This window comes from Loxodonta africana, chromosome 13 (assembly GCF_030014295.1).
Source record: "Loxodonta africana isolate mLoxAfr1 chromosome 13, mLoxAfr1.hap2, whole genome shotgun sequence".
Classification (NCBI taxonomy): domain Eukaryota; kingdom Metazoa; phylum Chordata; class Mammalia; order Proboscidea; family Elephantidae; genus Loxodonta; species Loxodonta africana.
This window is the reverse complement of record NC_087354.1, coordinates 64,628,751-64,646,643: the sequence shown is the minus strand read 5'-3', so window position 1 is coordinate 64,646,643 and position 17,893 is coordinate 64,628,751. Positions and strand designations below refer to the sequence as shown.

Below are 17,893 nucleotides of genomic sequence, written 5' to 3'. Positions count from 1 at the left end.
AATAAAAAGCTGAATGCTCTTTCACATTTGATGACTGTGTGTGGAAAGATGAAGCTGTGAAAATACTACGACCGTCTGTATGTATAACATGAGTGATTTTAGGTGGATCTTCCACGGAGGAAGGTGTCCCTGGCAGCCACATGCAGACAACACTCCAGTCCTGTTCTGGGGGAGCTGTCACAGGAGGGTTCTGCCCACATGCTCCTCCTTATGTCTCCCAAAAGCTCTGTCTGATTTCTGGCTCAGCTTTGGCTTTTCAAGAAACTGTTAAAAACTTCCAAATGTGAATAAATTCAAATACTGCTTCAGGTCTTTAAATAAATAAATAAATACAGTTGCCTTTCACTAAAAACTCAGTAAAAAATCACTCTGGTTTTTTTTAGATCTTAATCAGCACTTATTTTCAACATAATTAGTAGAGCTCTGTTTTCATTTGCAGTAGCCCTGGTGGCACAGTGGTTAAAGTGCTCAGCTGCTAACCCAAAGGCCAGTGGTTGGAATCCACGAGCCACTCCATGGGATAAAGATGTGGCGGTCTGATTCTTTAAAGATTTACAGCCTTGGAAACCCTACGGGGCAGTTTTACTCTGTCCTTTAGGGTTGCTATGAGTCGGAATCGACTCCACGGGAAGGGGTTTTTTTTGGTACAGGGTCGCTATAAGTTGGAATCAATTCAACAGCAACAGATTTGGTTTGGTTTTTTAGATTTTCATTTGCTTCCTCCAGGCAGTAGGTTAAATCTTTAGTGAGAGGCACTAATTTGTAGGTGGCATTGTTTATAGATGGCATTACTGCGACACTGACCAAGATGCTCACAGAGTATTTACCAGATGAAATTAAAGGCTGCACACCTCTAACAGATCTGGACCTGGCCTCAGAGACCTTACAATCTCGGTATGGATGAAGATTAGAAAGATACACTGAACAACCGTAATACTACACAGAAAGTGGGAACGCCGCAAGGCATGTAAGTAAACCACTACGGACATTCAAGGAGGGAGTGTTTACTCTTAGGATGGGGGGAAGAGGCCCAGGTGAAGAAGGACATAAGGACGGGGGAGGTATCAAGATGAAATCAGCACCCCCATCTGCCCCGACAGTCAATGTGCTACCTGCCACAGCCCTGGGTCACAGAAGGCTACGGAGCCTTGGGATAGACTGAGGCTGAGGAGACAGCAGGAGCACGTATAGGGACACGTACAGGGACACCGCAAAGCCAAAGTGGATCTGAGGTATCTCTGCTAGGCTAGAGTCCAGTGCGTGTATACAACACTGTGGAGGAGGGGGGTGGGGAACAGGACAGGAAATGAAGATTAGGGCCAAAGGGTGGGAGGACCTTGAGTGACAGACCAAGGAGCATGGATTTTATTCAGGAGGTAATGAGTACCCACTGGAGGTTTTCTAAAGGGGAGTAACATAAGAGCCACACTTTCAGAAGGTCACTTAGGAGAGTCTGGAGGGAGCTGAGAGTCTAAGCAGAGACCAGGAAGGAGGCAATGGGTAATGAGGATATAACTTACAGTGGTGGCAGTGGGAATGGAGCAAGGCTCAATATAAGACAGAGCAGTCAGCAGCAGGAAGAAATAAAAGAATTACCTCTGAGTTTGGAGCCTGCAAGGCTGGGAAGATAGTAGTGCCATTAACAGAAGTGGGGAGCACAGAGGAAAGAACAGAAAGGTCATAAACTCAAGTTTAATTCATTGAGTTCCAGGTGACAGCAGACCACTGAAGAAGGTACGCAAGAAATGGCCCATTCAAATTGTACAACTCGAGGCTTATTTAACTTATGCTTCATTTTGTTTTCATCTAACCAGCATCACTAATATTTTTTTCCTACTCAGCTCTCTGAACATTACTGTTTCCTAAACTAAGCTGTAACAAGTAAGTAACAGAACACTGTCTTAACACCGCAATTTTTTTTAATTCTATAGGCATAACTTTTACACAAAAATTGACTCTAAAGCCCACATTTACTTACAGGTTTTATTAGGGAGTAGTTTGAAGGGAAAAAAATTAAATAACAATGTTGTTTTGTTTTTACAATTAAAATAGACAGGGCAGGACAGAAAAAGCCCTTGAGTTATGAAGCTCCACTTTAAAGGCAGAATCTCGTCTCAGTAAGCAACCTTCTTCTCTATCCTCTTCCTCCACCTCCACCAGGCCACTTGGTGTCTGGCTCCCTTATATCTATCCCCAAACATTACTTCTTCAACAGCCACTCACTCCCTCACAGACCACTAGTCTTCATAAGTACAAAGTTCTAACTTACATTTCCAAAGCAATGACTCCCCCCGCCTACCAGGTCCCTTACTGTGGCAGAGATTTCTACTTGTTCCTGTAATATCCATTTCCCCTTCTATAAGAAAGGTCTGTAAACTTCTGTAAAGAGGCAGGTTGGCATAGGACCGGGCTACATTTCTTTCCGTTTTACACAAAGTCATGAATTGGAGATGACTCAACGGCACCTAACAACAACACGCCGTACTGTTTCTGTAGCAACTACTCAACGCCGTACTCAACCGCTGCAATGCAAAAGCAGCCCTAGACAATTTGTAAACAAATGGGTGTGGTAGTGTTACACTTTCTTTACAGATATCCGTGGACGGCTGATTTAGCCCTGGACCAGTTAGCTGACTCCTCTTCTAGAATAGAAAAGCTTTAAAAGGGTATCTGGCTTGCTAGAGATTACATTTCTCAGCCTCCCTTGCAGCTAGCACTGGTCTTGTGTGATCCACTGTGGTTAATAGGATATGTGTGAAAATGACTATACCACTTCTAGATCATCCCCCTTCTCTTGGGCTGAAATGAGATGATGGTGAGCTATCTTTGACTGTGAAGATGAGGACAACACTTGAGGGATGGCAGAGAAACAAGATGGCAGGGATCTGTCTACTGAGGCACCATATTAGTTCTCCATCACTGACATGGGACTGCTCTGCAAACAATTTGGTGCTTTTTTGGGAAAAGCAACAAAAACATGTTTAACTTGTTTAAGCCACAGTATTTGGGGGCATCTTTTAATAAAGTTCTGCATTTTCAAGTCTAGCTCAATGCATGAGGCTGAGTTCTGAAGGGAAAATGACTTTGTTCTAAGGCTATAGGTAATACAGAACCTCAATGAACCATCACAAACTCACACAGGGATTAGATGGTCCGGCACAAATTTATCATTATCACTGGATCAACAGCTTTCATAGGAACGAGTAGCTACTGAGGGCTTATTCTGCCACTAGATATTGTAATTATACAAGTTCTCACATACCCTTAAAGCAATTATTATTATGATCATTTTCACAGATGAGATTCAGAGACATTAAGAAATATGCCCAAAGTCATACTGCTTCTAAACAGCTGTGCAGATATATAAACTAGGCACACAGGACTCTCAAGCCTGTTTTTTCTTTTTTTTCCTCGAAATCAATGCCTGTGTCAAGGACAAGCCACATACTATTACTATACAGTCAATTCTAGGGTGATATTCAGAGATGGCTCCTGACTCCAGGTTTCAATTTTCAAACTGAAAACTGCCATTAAGATCCACTGACTGATGGCTCCATTTGGTTTAATTAGTACTCGCTTTTCAGAGCCAAGTAAACCAGCATGACACAAGGTTAAATGACTTACCCAGATTCCTTTGAAAGACTGTGAGAATGCCAGAATGTGGATTTCATGAGACAGCCACAGCGGCTGCCAACCCTGCCCTAGTCACTGCCACCACCTCCTCCTCTGCTGCCATTAGGGGTTAGCTGCCTGCACACTTGCTACCCCAGGCTGAACAGAGCCTGAAAAAGTAGTTTAAAATACGCCAGCAGAAGGGAAAAGCCTCTTCTCTCTCCAGGAAAGGGTGAGCAATCTCACTGACATCTGTTGTTGCCCCCAGTCTGTCAGGTGTAGCATCCGTCTCTGCTGGGGGCTCGGCACCCACCATGGGACCATTCAGCTCTGTTTCCCTGACCGCCACAGCCTTTCCAGTCCTGGACAGTCTAGTAGCTCAAAGAGGTGAGTTCATATTTGCAACTAAATATGCTTCACAGCACTGCCAATGGCTTGCCCAAATGACTATGGCAGCTGCAAAAAAAAAACTTTAGCTTTACTTCGAATTTAAAAGAAATAACTCAAAATGAGTTTGATATTTTAAGAGGATAATCTGATTTTTGAAAACTTCGCTAGCTTAACTATGCTATGAATGACCACTTAAAAATTAATTATTATGATTGGTTATTGTTAAACTAAGGATTATGCAGTTAAAGAAAATGTTTGCATTGTTACAGAAATGTAGCAAAGATAACTTTCAAATAAGTCTATCTTGAGTAAAACACAAAATTAGCATGTTCTCCATTACTTTTTAAAATTAGGAACGAAAACATCACCCCCAAAACGGACTTTCTCATTTGGTATATCTTTAAGTCTTATCAGAGCCAAACTACCATGAATGCAAAACTATGCAGCTATTTAAAATCCTAGGTTCAAAGAATATTTTAGGATGTGGAAAAAGTTCTCATTTTATATTGTTATATTGACAATAAAGCAGGTTTCAAAATGGTTTGTAGATGTTCTTATTTAAAAAACCCATATATCTATAAACATGCATAGAAAATTAATCTGGAGGTAAATAGCTCAAAATTTTAATAGCGGCTTTTCTCTGAGTGGTAGAATTACAAGTGAGTTTTATTTTCTTTATACTTCTCAACATTTTCAAACTTTACTATAATGAATTGTAAAAGTATATGTATATGTGTATATATATATATATATATATTTTTTTAAAGAACTAGATTATATAAAGAACATCATGACCCTAAGGCACAGCTTTCTCTTTTCACTGTCTACCGTAAGGGGATGCAAAATGTAGTTTGGGGAACAGGACAAGCTATTTTGTGTCCAAGCCATACGTAGTGACCTCGGAAACTCGAATAACAAAAGGCACATCGACTCTAAATGATCTGATGGTGGGCATTCCAGAAAGACCAGATCAAGATACGGAGCCACTGAGGAGGGGGTTCAGACTCATTAAAACACACAGCCATTACGTTTTATCTCCACTAAACTGACATTAAAAATGGAGAGGAACGTGCGTAGCACTCAAACATCTGTGACATATGGTTATGGAGGCAGAATATTTCCAGGAATTCTAATTCACAATGATTGCTTTCAAATTGAGAAGCAGCAGAAAACAACAGCTAAGTTAAAAAGAAATACATGTGTGTCCCAGTGTAGCAGTGGTTAAAATCAACTAGAAATCAGTTTCTATTTCACAATGGGAGTTACCAAAACCATAGAAAATCCCCAGAATGGGAACAGAGGTCAGAAGAAAGTTTAAACCTGGAGAACGTATCTCCCACCCCTGTTACAAGGCACAACAGAGTCTGAGGCCACATATTCATTTTCAGATACTGAAACAGCAACCACCACCACCCTGAACTGCTCAAGCTAAGAAATCGCTGCCCAAGTTTCATGCTAACAGTCATATGATCCTCCAAGTGCTTTCTTCAGCCTTTATCGTCCTCAGACAAACAGTCTCTTCTTTCATAAAGCCAACAGATAACCAAAAAAGCCGAGACTAACCCAGTGTCTTTCCTTTTTAACCTTTTAAAAACAGCCGAGCTGTACTCTGAAAGAAATATTTCAGGAAAAGGTAAAGGTTGGGAGTTTCAGGAAAATGTCTGATAAAATTCCATTGCTTTTCCAAACAACAGAAACATAGTTTCCCAAGGCCCAAATACAAAAGCATAGCAGGAACAACAAAAAACAAAAAGTGTGTTCTCCATGCACAGCTATCCCTGAGGGGACATACACTTTCACTTGCTATTTCAATGAATATTTTCCCCACTGGGTTATTTTCTTTATAAAGAAAAAAGACAACACAGACTAAGAATCCTCAATTGTCTTAATATACATAGACCCTATAGAAAAATACAGTTTTATTAAGAAATATTTAGTTAACTGAAATAAAGAGAATTTTCAAGAATGAAACAACAATGATGAAAGACGCACAACAAAACAGCTTTAGTCTAACCAGAGAAAAAGCAAAATGACAGCCCAAAAGGATACAGGTTATCGGGTAAGAGAAAAAATATTAATGAAACACTAAATAAGATCCTGGTTCATTAGCATAAATATGATGAAGAAAGCAAACACACCTTTCACGAAGACTGCCTAAAAGGACAGCTTCCCCATACCTCTGACTTCATCATCCTGTTCATGGCCAGAGTCTAGTAAAGTAATATATGCCCACAGTAGTGCCGGCCTGGCCTCTACCCAAGTCAATGACTTCAACTGCTCCTCATTAATAACAAAAGCTGTACACAGTGGACATGCAGGGAAAATGGACGAGACTAAAGGCTCTGCCACAGACTTCTAAGAGAAGTTATCTCCTATTCAAAAAACTGGACAAGTCCTGCTCAGAAACAACAGCCTCCACAGTTGAAAATATCAGTCTTCTTTACAAATCAATTTTTTAGAAGTCTGCATTAAACTCCAACAACAAAATGGTTCCCATTGTAAGCAACTGCAGCAAACACTTACAGAGACTTGCTATGTGCCAAGGACTATTCTAAGCACTTTACACAAGTTAACACACTCAACCTCCAATGACCCATTGAGGCCAAGGGCTATTGGTCTCAGTTTACAGATCGGGAAGCTGAGGCACTGAACAGGTAACTGATATTTCCAGGATCACAGAGTAGTAGGGCTGAACTCAGGCTCCCTGACTCCAGAGGCCAAGGGCTTAACCACTGCATCAGGCTATACCACACTGAATCCTCCTACAATTCATGGCCCTGCCTGCTTACCTCCTCACAGAGGCCTCAGGCACTGCTACTCTCTCTGAGGACTACAATTCTGGTGCTACTTTATGGCTGCCGCCTGTACTTGAGGAAGAGGGCAGGGAGCTAACTCACTGGGTGCCTACTTTGTGTCAGCCCTTTCAGAAATGATAAATGTTCTCATCTGTCATGTGATATAAACATTCTCATTTTACAGACGAAAAATTGAGATTCTGAGCTGTTAAATAATTTGCTTAACACTAGTGAGAGATAAGGAAACCCTGGTGGCGTAGTGGTTAAGTCCTACGGCTGCTAACCAAGAGGTCAGCAGTTCAAATCCACCAGGTGCTCCTTGGAAGCTCTATGGGACAGTTCTACTCTGTCCTATAGGGTTGCTATGAGTCGGAATCGACTCGACAGCTATGGGGGGGCGGAGCGGTTAGAGATAGGAGCCCCGGTGGTACAATGGTTAAGCACTTGGCTGCTAAGCAAAAGGTTGGCAGTTCAAACCCACCCAGTGGCTCCACAAGAGAAAAGACCTGGTGATCTTCTCCCATAGAGTCTCCATAACCCTACAGGGCAGTTCTACTCTGTCACATGCAGTTGCTATGAGTTGGATTGACTTGATGGCATATATCAATAACAGTGAGAGGCAGTGCTGGGATTTGAACTCAAATCTGTTTGCAAATGGCCCGTGTTCCTGACATTACAAAAAGCATCCTATCTCCTCAGTCTCCGGCTCACCCCCTAAATGGGTGATTTATCCAGCAGCTCGAGCTGAACTCCCGTATTTGACTAATTTTATAAATTAGTCCTTGGGCTACTGGGACGAACATGGAAAGGGAGGGAAGACAGATTAGTAAAATTCCAACACAGCAACAAAAAACCATAGAAGATGCCCACAATCAGGGAACAGAGGGTACGTCTAAGTATGCATATGCTCCAGCATTATTGCAGAGAATTGTATACAAACCTGTGTGTGTATATATACATACACGCACACATGTGTGTGTGTATATATGTACAGTGTATGTAATCTAAAGTTCTGCAAATCGCTTCCTCTTCTAAATGCACTAGATAAACTCATTATTGAAAAGAATCCTGTGGTTAATTCTTCTGTCAAGTTAAAAACTCGTTTCTAATAATCATCCCCTAATTTACTTTCTAAGTCTTTACATTTTCAAAAGCAGGTGTATATTCTATTTTAGGCAAATCTAATATGGTATGTCAAGTCCCTGGGTTGTGCTAACGGTTGTGCTCAACTACTAACCTAACAGTTAGCAGTTCAAACCCACCTAGTGGCACTGTGGAAGAAAGGCCTAGTAATCTGCTTTCATAAAGATTACAGCCAAGAAAACCCTATGGAGCAGCTGTCATCAGGCTTTTGATCCCTACTAACTTCATTAAGGGCCCTCGTGGCGTAGTGATTAAGAGCTCAGGCTATGAACCAAAAGGTCTGCAGTTCGAAATCCACCAGCCACTCCTTGGAATCCCTATGGGGCAGTTCTACTCTTTCCTATGGGGTCACCATGAATTGGAATCAACTCGACAGCCACAGGTTTGATTTTTTTTTCCCCCCCAGTATGGCTTACACCTCAACATAAAAGAAAACAAAAATCTTCACAACTGGACCAATAAACAACATCATGGTAAAGGGAGAAAATACCGAACTTGTCAAGGATTTTGTTTTACTTGGATCCACAATCAATGCCCCTGGAAGCGGCAGTCAAGAAATCAGACAACGTATTGCATCAGGCAAATGTGCTCCAAAAGACCTCTTTCAAGTGTTAAAAAGCAAAGATGTCACTTTGAGGACTAAGGAGGAGCAATCTAGCTGTACTTACTCCAAGACGGATTTAGATTTGTTCGTTCTTCTGGCAGTCCAAGGTATATTCAAGATTCTTCGCCAACACCATAATTCAAAGGTATCAATTCTTCCTTGGCCTTCTTTATTCATTGTCCAGCTTTTGCATGATATGAAGCAATTGAAAACACCATGGCTTGGGTCAGGTGTACCTTAGTTGATTGTGGATCCACGTAAAATGGGGCCACCAGGGCCCCAAATAAAGTTAGTAGGGATGAAAATCCTGATAACAAAAATAAAGTATTGTGAAACTGTGACTCACAGGTATAAGGGCTTCAGAGTTCAATCTCCATATTTTATGGATAAGAAAACTAAGGCCCAAAATTTCAATGACTGTCTGACTCTTAACTAGAGTCAGTAGGAGAAACAAGACAATAACCCAGTGCCTGGATACCCAATTCAGTGTGTGCTGCATGGTCCAGAATGGGCTCCCTCTAAGGATGTAACAAAATACATTACAGTAAGTTCTAAAAAGAGCAGGAACCATGTCATATTTCTTGTTGTCTCCCCAACTCCTACAAATTTCCCTGCTTGATACCAAAAAAAACCAAACCCACTGCCGTCAAGTCGATTCCGACTCATAGCGACCCTGTAGAAGAGAGTACAACTGCCCCGTAGAGTTTCCAAGAAGCGCCTTGCTTAATAGATATTACCAATTCTCCCTGTGGTGGGGGGGAGGAATCAGAGGCGATAACAGAAAATAGCTACCTCCTACTTCACTTCTGATCTTTGCAGACTGTCAGACAGATCCTACTGTCTCAACACACAGCTGTGCAAAATCAGTGCCAACCTTACACAGAGAATGAGGGGGTGTCTTAAAGGCTCAGGATGGGAAGACAGGGACACAGGCAAACCACTTACCCCGTCTGGCTAAGATTCTCTCTATAAAACGAATGAGTTGCACTTCCTCATTTCTAAAGGCCTCTTCCCAGCATTAAATTCTATTAATTTGTTTACTGCTTAAATTCTATAAATAACTTTGACATAAAAATTAATATCTTAATAAGCCCCTTTTGATTTACCTCTTTGGGGGGTTAATATGAATTTCACATGTATACAAGAGTCCCCACAACCACCTGCCCCAATGAATGATGCAGACAATGGGAAAGCTTTGATCTGTGACGGCCACTGGGGCCCCCTTTCCCCAGAAAAACTCCTCTGGTTTGGAGAATTAGGCTCATAATATTTCCAATTTTACTCCACATCAAGGTCCAAGGCTAGGCCAGGCACATCAAAAACACTGTTGGGAGGTGGTGATCCCTCCAGATAGGTTGCCTCTGTTTGGTCTCTAGTGGGACCTTGAGCAGAAGAGAGCTGGAGCCTAAGCCGGTCAACTGCAGGGTTCAGTGGTGTGCAGCTGGTCTGAGGCCAGAGGCACAAGGTCAGAGATAGGCCGGGGGCATTGAGAGGCCACGGCCAGAAGTGTGGGCCCTGCTGTGTAACCTAAGACTTGAGAAGGTGATTAAGACAGAGATATACAAGGAAAGAACAGGAGAGATTTGGTGATAGAAAAATGAGAGTGTAAGAAGGACAGAGATTATTTTGGAAGTCCCAATCGACTGTCTTAAAAAAGCAAATGTTACTGTCTCCTCCCAAGTAAGTCAAAATAACATGCATTTTACTGTATTTGAGAGTTAAAAGGGACCTTATTAATTGCTGTTAAGTGTAATAGTTATGCTACATACATGTGTCAAGAAAAATGAAGGTCACAGGATTTTCATAATTACAGAAAGAACCAGAACTTATATTTTACATTTGTACAGGACTTCAGGAAACCCTGGTGGCGTAGTGGTTAAGTGCTACAGCTGCCAACCAAAAGGTCGGCAGTTGGAATCCACCAGGCACTCTTCGGAAATTCTGTGGGGCAATTCTACTCTGTCCTACGGGGTTGCTATTAGTCGGAATCGACTCGACAGCAGTGGGTTTGGTATGGAACTTTACAGTTTCATGTACACATCTGCTCTAATCCTCAATGACCATATCACATGTGAAAAAATGAAGGCTCCAGAGGTTGATTTACTTGTCCAAGATGCCCAAACTGCTAAGCAGCACATCTTCACGACCTCCGGGGGCTCTTCTATCACACCACCATGTCTCTTTATAAAGCCATTTCTCTCAAAACCCATTTTTCAAGAAAAATAAAGTTTACTTCTTTTTATTTTTCAATTTTATTGAATTTAATTCCTACCACTGAAACGTGGTGTAGAACTGCTGTGAACGTCTCTAAATGATGTTTCAACAAGCTAAACCAAAAACCAAACCCATTGCCGTTGATTCCAACTCACTGTGACCCTATAGAACTGCCCCACAGGGTTCCAAGGAGCAGCTGGTGGATTCAAACTGCCAACCTTTTGGTTAGCACCCAAGCTCTTAATCCCTATACTACCGGGCTCCTACACATCATCATCCCTTGTATTACAAGGCACGTTCGTTATATGATGGTTTAAATAAGCTTTGCGGGCTAGTCTGGCAACCTTACTACCATATAGACTATTGTTTCTATGGGAAGCTCTGTTCCAAGTTCCAGTCAACTGACTTGAAAGGGGTTCTTTGGAGCACAGGTACATGGCTAAAAATAATCACCATTGCAAACTTAAGGAATTTCTTGTATTTCACTTTTCATTTTATTTAAACATACAGATATACACAGAGCCTATTCTCATTGAGCAGCATGTATGGTATGAAAAGCTAAGCATTTCACTGTAACAGAAAAAAATTTCATAAAACTCCCACACATCATGATTATGGATTACATAAAGAAGTGGGAAAGTCCCCTTCTGCCCCCAAACAGTGCCAAGACATCTGACATGCTCATGTCTGCCAGGGCTCTACCGTTATTCAACTCTGAATCCATTTTTTTAGATAAATCAGCATAATATTGTAATGATCCAAAAAGTTCAAAGAGGAACTTCTTGCCAGAATAATTAACTTGTGGTTCCCCAAGAAATCTGTTCTGAGAAAAGTGTCTCTGTGCCAAGGGACTTCAAATACTAAAAACAGAGTGGTGGGTTTTCAGTTATGAATTTTTAAGAACATATGGGGTGGAAGATTTTCTCTGAGAATAGAGGTACCAAGTTTAGGAAGATTTAAGAAGTTTTTTGTTTGTTTTTAAATCCAGCTTATACAAAAAGATACGTCAGAGCATGGTTGTGATTGTTGTGTCTATTAAAGAAAACAGGTGACCAGAACATTAGGATAAATTCAACTGGCAAGTTTTCCTGATGCTTCTTAGAGCGTCTGATTTATGGAAAATGGATTTTACCTACAACTTTTCCAGAACATTCTTGCGGGGTAAGTTCAGATATGACTGAATCATGATTAAACCAAACCAAACACAAGAACAGAACATCAGACGGAATCGTATATATTACACTATCAATGAAAGTTCTAACAAAAAAAAAACTTGAGTTGGATTTCACTCTTCCTCCCATAGCAGGTATTATGTGGACCCGGGGACTCAGTACCCTGCCATTTTCTCTTGTGCCCTCACTCAGGACAGTCCTTCTAGCAGAATCGTTAAAAAGACTAAGAACGATCAGGATCAAAACAACAAGCAGCTTACATGCCTGAGAAACTCTGAATTGCCTAATTTCAGTCTCCAAGCGTCTCAGTCGGCCGATCCTCTATAATTTTTGATGAAGTACAACATAAACCTGTTTCAAGCTGTTTGTAATCAAAAGGTACAAAGTGTGAGAACGGAATTCTCTTGGTTACTGAGAAGAGTCTTAAAATAACGACAAGCAGCTAATATTTAATTTGATGTTCTTGCCTTTATGTGAGAATCCTTAGTAAGATACAAAATGCCCTTATAAAACACAAGTTAACCTACAGTAGAAACATCTCATCAGGTAGACCATTATCTCTATTATCTAGATATAAAAAGCAAGTTTTCTTTTTTTTAAAAAAAAAGGCAAATCACTGTTACTTTAAAAAGTCTTCTCAGTCTCTTTTTAGATCTAAGCACTTACAGCTCCCACCCGGCTGTGCCAAGAATCCAGCCATTTTCTAGGCAGTAGTCTTTTTAATATGAAAAATGTTCAATATACATCCTAAATTATTTTTTTAGTGGTGTTGAACATTAGTTATTCTAGGATATAAGGCCTTATCCCCTCACTTGCCTATTTCTACAAGCTTATATCCCCTTATGGAAACCCTGGTGGCGTAGTGGTTAAGTGCTACGGCTGGTCACCAAAGGGTCGGCAGTTCAAATCCGCCAGGCGCTCCTTGGAAACTCTACGGGGCAGTTCTACTCTGTCCTATAGGGTCGCTATGAGTCGTAACGACTCGGCGGCACTGGATTTGGTTTTTTTGGTTATATCCCCTTATCCTGAGCTGCTTGAAAACTGATGCATTAGCATGATCCATAAAAAGACTAAGAAAAACAAATATGCATATCCATTGCCATGGAGCCAATTCTGAATCACAGTGACCCTATAGGACAGAGTAGAACTGCCCCAAGGGGTTTCCAAGGAGCAGGTGTGGATTAGAACTGCTGACCTTTTGGTTAACCACTAAGTGCTCTTAACCACTGTGCTACCAGGGCTCCACAAACAAGCATACAGTCCCAACAGAGTATTACTTCATGTACTTGTGACTTTTTTCATATTCACTAATTCCTCAGGGTCACAGTTTCTTTAGGCATAAAGGTGCTGTGTGTTGGAGCTGGGGTGTGGACCATCAGGGGAGACAACATGCTAGATGATTTCTAAGTTTCCTTCCAACTGCAAATTTCTATTATTTGCTGCTTTCTCTGGTCTACGCTTATCTCAAACATGAGCTCTTGTACAGCAGTGCTTCTCAAATGGGGGCTATCCCCCCACCCCACCCACATCCCCAAGACATTTGTCAATACGTGAAGACATTTTTGGTTGTCACAAATGGGGTAAGGGGATGCTACTGGCATTTAGTGGGTAGAGGATATGGATGCTGCCGAATATCCTACAATGCACAAGGCAGCCCCCTCACAATGAAGACGCATCCAGGTCAAAATGTCAATAGTGCTGAGGGTGAAAAGCCCTGCTATCAAGTAACAAGCTTGGGAAACCAAATGATTTGTCATACTGAGAAAACTGTGGAGGCCATTTCTTAAAATATTTGCTACCTTTCATGTTCCTAGAGCAGGCCGCTCAAGGGTTTCAACTCCTAAAAGGGAAACAGAAAGCAACAGGGCTTATTCACAGCTCCCTTTCTTTCTCTATCTCTCTCTTTCATCCACATCTATCAAGTGATAGATGCTGGAGGCAAGTCCTTGCCTTTGAAGTGCTACAATCCAGTGAAGGAGACAGAAAAGTCAGCAGAGTGGTCGGAGAGAACAAGAACACAGTGCTATGAGGCTTTAGAAGGCCCATAAAGCAAGAAATTCAGTTGCTGCTGAGTTGATTCTGATTCATGGCGACCCCATGTCAGAGAAGAACTGTGCTCCAGACGGTTTTCAATGGCTGATGTTTTGGAAGTAGACTGCTAGGCCTTTCTTCGGAGGCACCTCTGGGTGGACTTGACCCTTCAACCTTTTGGTTAGTGGCAGAGCGCATGAATCACTGGCACCACCCAGGACTTCCAAGAAAAGCCCACAGGTTCCTTAAAAGGTCCTTTAGGTATCATAATTGCAATTAATCAACATATATTATTAAGAAGCCTCCAGTGGTAAAGTTTTAATAGACCAATTCAGCTAGGAGAGTAAAAAAAATGTGTTTTTAATCTACCAAAATGATGAAAATTGTTCCTCAACCATGAATAGCATCTCTATCCTTCTAAGGGGGAGTATGCAATCAAATTCTCCTCCAGAAAGAATTCCAAGCATCACTGGGTTTCTCTGGCCCTACAAGTCATTCTGGATTCTTCTTGCAGGAAAAGGTGAGTAACGAAAGCCCAGAGGTCAGAGCAATGACTGTAGAGTAGGAATCACTTGCTTTCTAGGACACTCTGGAACGTAACCAGGGTAACCATACAGCTTTTCTTCTAAACCAAGACACTTTAAAGAGTTCACCGGAGCCATGACTGCTATGGCAGCCACTTCTGAAGAAACCTCTGGAGGACAAGGATGTCGCTAGGAACCTTGTAATAGCCGCAGGCACTAAGCATGATTGCTACTTTTTTAGTGAACTAAACATCAGTCATACAGATTCAACACTCAGTATAAAATCAACACAGAACATACTCCAGCAAATGCCAAATCTGAAAAAGCTGAACACACTCTGTTTATGAATCTAAAATATAAAATTCCTACAGTAGCGTGTACCAGATGGGATTTAGCCTTTTCTCTGCAGTACATGAAAAGCAAAAAAAAAAAGTTAAAGTTTCCTTCCTTTAAACTTAGCTAATATATGGACTCTCCAGTCAGCTCAAGCACACTTCTGGTAATTGCAGTTAATACAATGCCTCAGTTAAAGTCACTTGACTTTACAGGTTTGGCATGTTTAACCACATTCTAGTCCATGGACATTTCTACACTAGGCAAGAGTCAGCTTCGGTAACTCTCCCCCTTAAATTTGCACTGCCAGCAAGGCATATGAGTTCTTGGGCATTTGAGCAGAGTCAAGAAGCTATACATTTAATCTAGAAAATCCTACCACACAGGATATCAAACTCCCATAAGAACAAAAATATTCCAAGAAGAAAAGTTTATACTCTCCCTGTCTTAATTCTAATTCATAAGTAAGGAGGTGTCTAAAAGAAGTAAAATCTTGCTAAAGATCGTTCGAAAGCAGCTGCAGCAGTACATCAGCGGGGAACTGTCAGAAATTCAAGCCAGATTCAGAAGAGGACATGGAATGAGGGCTATCACTGCTGATGTCAGATGGATCTTGGCTGAAATTCAGCAAAGAACACCAAAGAGATGTTTACCTATGTTGTATTGACTATGCAAAGGCATTTGACTATGTGGATCATAACAAATTATGGGTAACACTGCCAAGAATGGGAATTCCAGAACCCTTAATTCTGCTCAGGAGGAGCCTGTACATAAACCAACAGAACAAGGGGATACTGCATGATTTAAAGCAAGGAAACATACGTGTTAAGGTTGTATGTATCCTTTCACCATATTTATTCAATCCGTATGTTGAGCAAATAATCTGAGAAACTGGGCTATACAAAGAAGAATGTGGCAACAGGATTGGGGGAAGACTCATTAACACTGCGTTATGCAGATGACATAACCTTGCTTGCTGAAAGTGGAGGGGACTTGAAGCACTTACTGATGAAGATCAAAGACCACAGCCTTCAGTAGGGATTACACCTCAATATAAAGAAAACAAAAATCCTCACAACTGGACCAATAAGCAACATCAGGATAAACAGAAAATATTGAAGTTTTCAAGGATTTCATTTTACTTCAATCCACAATCAACGCACATGGAAGCAGCAGTCAAGAAATCAAACAACCTGTCTAGAGGGGAGATGAGAGGGCAGAGGGGGTCAGACACTGGCTGAATGGACAGGAAAATAGAGAGTGGAGAGAAGGAGTGTGCTGTCTCATTAGGGGGAGAGCAACTAGGAGTATGTAGCAAGGTGTATATAAATTTTTGTATGAGAGACTGACTTGATTTGTAAACTTTCACTTAAACCTCATTAAAAAAAAAATCAAATGACACATTGCATTGGGTAAATCTGCTGTAAAAAAAAAGCCTCTTTCAAGAGTTAAAAAGCAAAGTTGCCACTTTGAAAACTAAGGTGCACCTGACCCATGGAATTTTCAATCTACTCATATTCATGCAAATGCTGGACAATAAATAAGGAAAACCAAAGAAGAACTGACGTCTTTGAATTACGGTGCTGGTGAAGAATATTGAATATACCTTGGATTGCCAGAAGAACAAACAAATCTGTCTTGAAAGAAGTATAGCCAGAATCCTCCTTAGAAGCGAGGACGGCCAAGACTTCATCTCACTTACTTTGGACACGTTATCAGGAAGCACCAGTCCCTGGAGAAAGACATCAAGCTTGGTAAAGTAGAGGTCAGCGTAAGAGAAGAAGACCCTCAATGAGATGGACTGCCACAGTGGCTGCAACAACGGCCTCAAACATAGTAACGATAGTGAGGATGGTACAGGATCGGGCACTGTTTTGTTCTGTTGTACAAAGGGTCACTAAGAGGCTAGGAGTTGGAACTGGCTTGAGGGTACCTAAAACAACAGCAACAACTAAAAGAAAGCACTGTAATCTTACAGAGAGCTCACAAATTAAAAACCAAACCAAAAACATGTACTAGTGCATGCATGTACCTTAGAATGCAGAAGAGAGTTCACTACCTGCAAGAACACTAGGAAAGCTAGACAGAGAACCTGGAGAGACCTCAGGTACAGAGGACAACAGCAGCAGCAACAGTGACAATATGTCCAGTCTCCCATTTTCTTTTAAGCTTTATAGAAGCAAGATAAAAATCCTGGGGAGACGGTACAACTTTCACAAAAGTTGGAAGGTAGAACTCTTCAACTTCTTTTTCACCTCGATGTCCTAGATTTGGCCAAGGAACAGACAACTGGAAATGAGGGCCCAAGAGGGAACAAGAGCCATTTTTAATTTTAGCCCCATCTCATCTTCAGGAACCAAGGGAACACAGAGGAAGAGTTTCAAAGTCACAAGATGACATTTTAATAGAGATAAATGTTGAGTGCTATAATTATATATAAACATAAATTGTACAAGTAGAAATGCTGGAGACCTGGTCTAACGGTACTTCGACCCTGAGAGTCAGAAGTAACACAGCTGTTAAAAAAAAAAGGGGGGGGGACTTCAATCCTCAACTGCATTACTAAAATTAAGTGACCAGATCAAGGCAGATCAAAAGAAGAAAACACTCTATTGGGCATTACCCAAGGGAAACCACCATATCTGGAGAACCGAGTTAAATTCTGGGAGCAGCATTTTAAGAGGAAATTAATTATCTGGAGAAAGACCAGGATGGTTAAGAGTATGGAAATCATATCACATGAGAAACTGTTGACAAAACTGGGAAGATTTTTGACCTAGAGAACATTCCATGGGGATATGCTGGCTTTCTTCAACTACTTAAAAGGCTATCATGGGGACAAAAGACAGGGAGTAAGAAAGCAGCCTTGTTCTGTGTAGTTACAAAAGAAAGAATGTACAGCGGTAGATGTTAGAGGACGGCTGATTTCAATGCAAGAAAAATCTTCCTAATAATTCGAGCTCTTCAACAACAGAACAAGACGCTTCTTAAAGTAACATTTTGTGCTCCATAACAGAAAATATTAAACCAGATGTTGGGTGAACAGTAAGTGTGCATTATCCAAATACCTGAACT

The 17,893-nt window shown here is 41.2% G+C and overlaps 1 protein-coding gene across 2 annotated transcripts in view; it reads right to left on the bottom strand.

The window, feature by feature from the left end:
• The window catches only part of GAB1 (GRB2 associated binding protein 1), a 143,914-nt gene that overhangs the window by 85,165 nt on the left and 40,856 nt on the right, over positions 1-17,893 (bottom strand). The window lies entirely within an intron of this gene.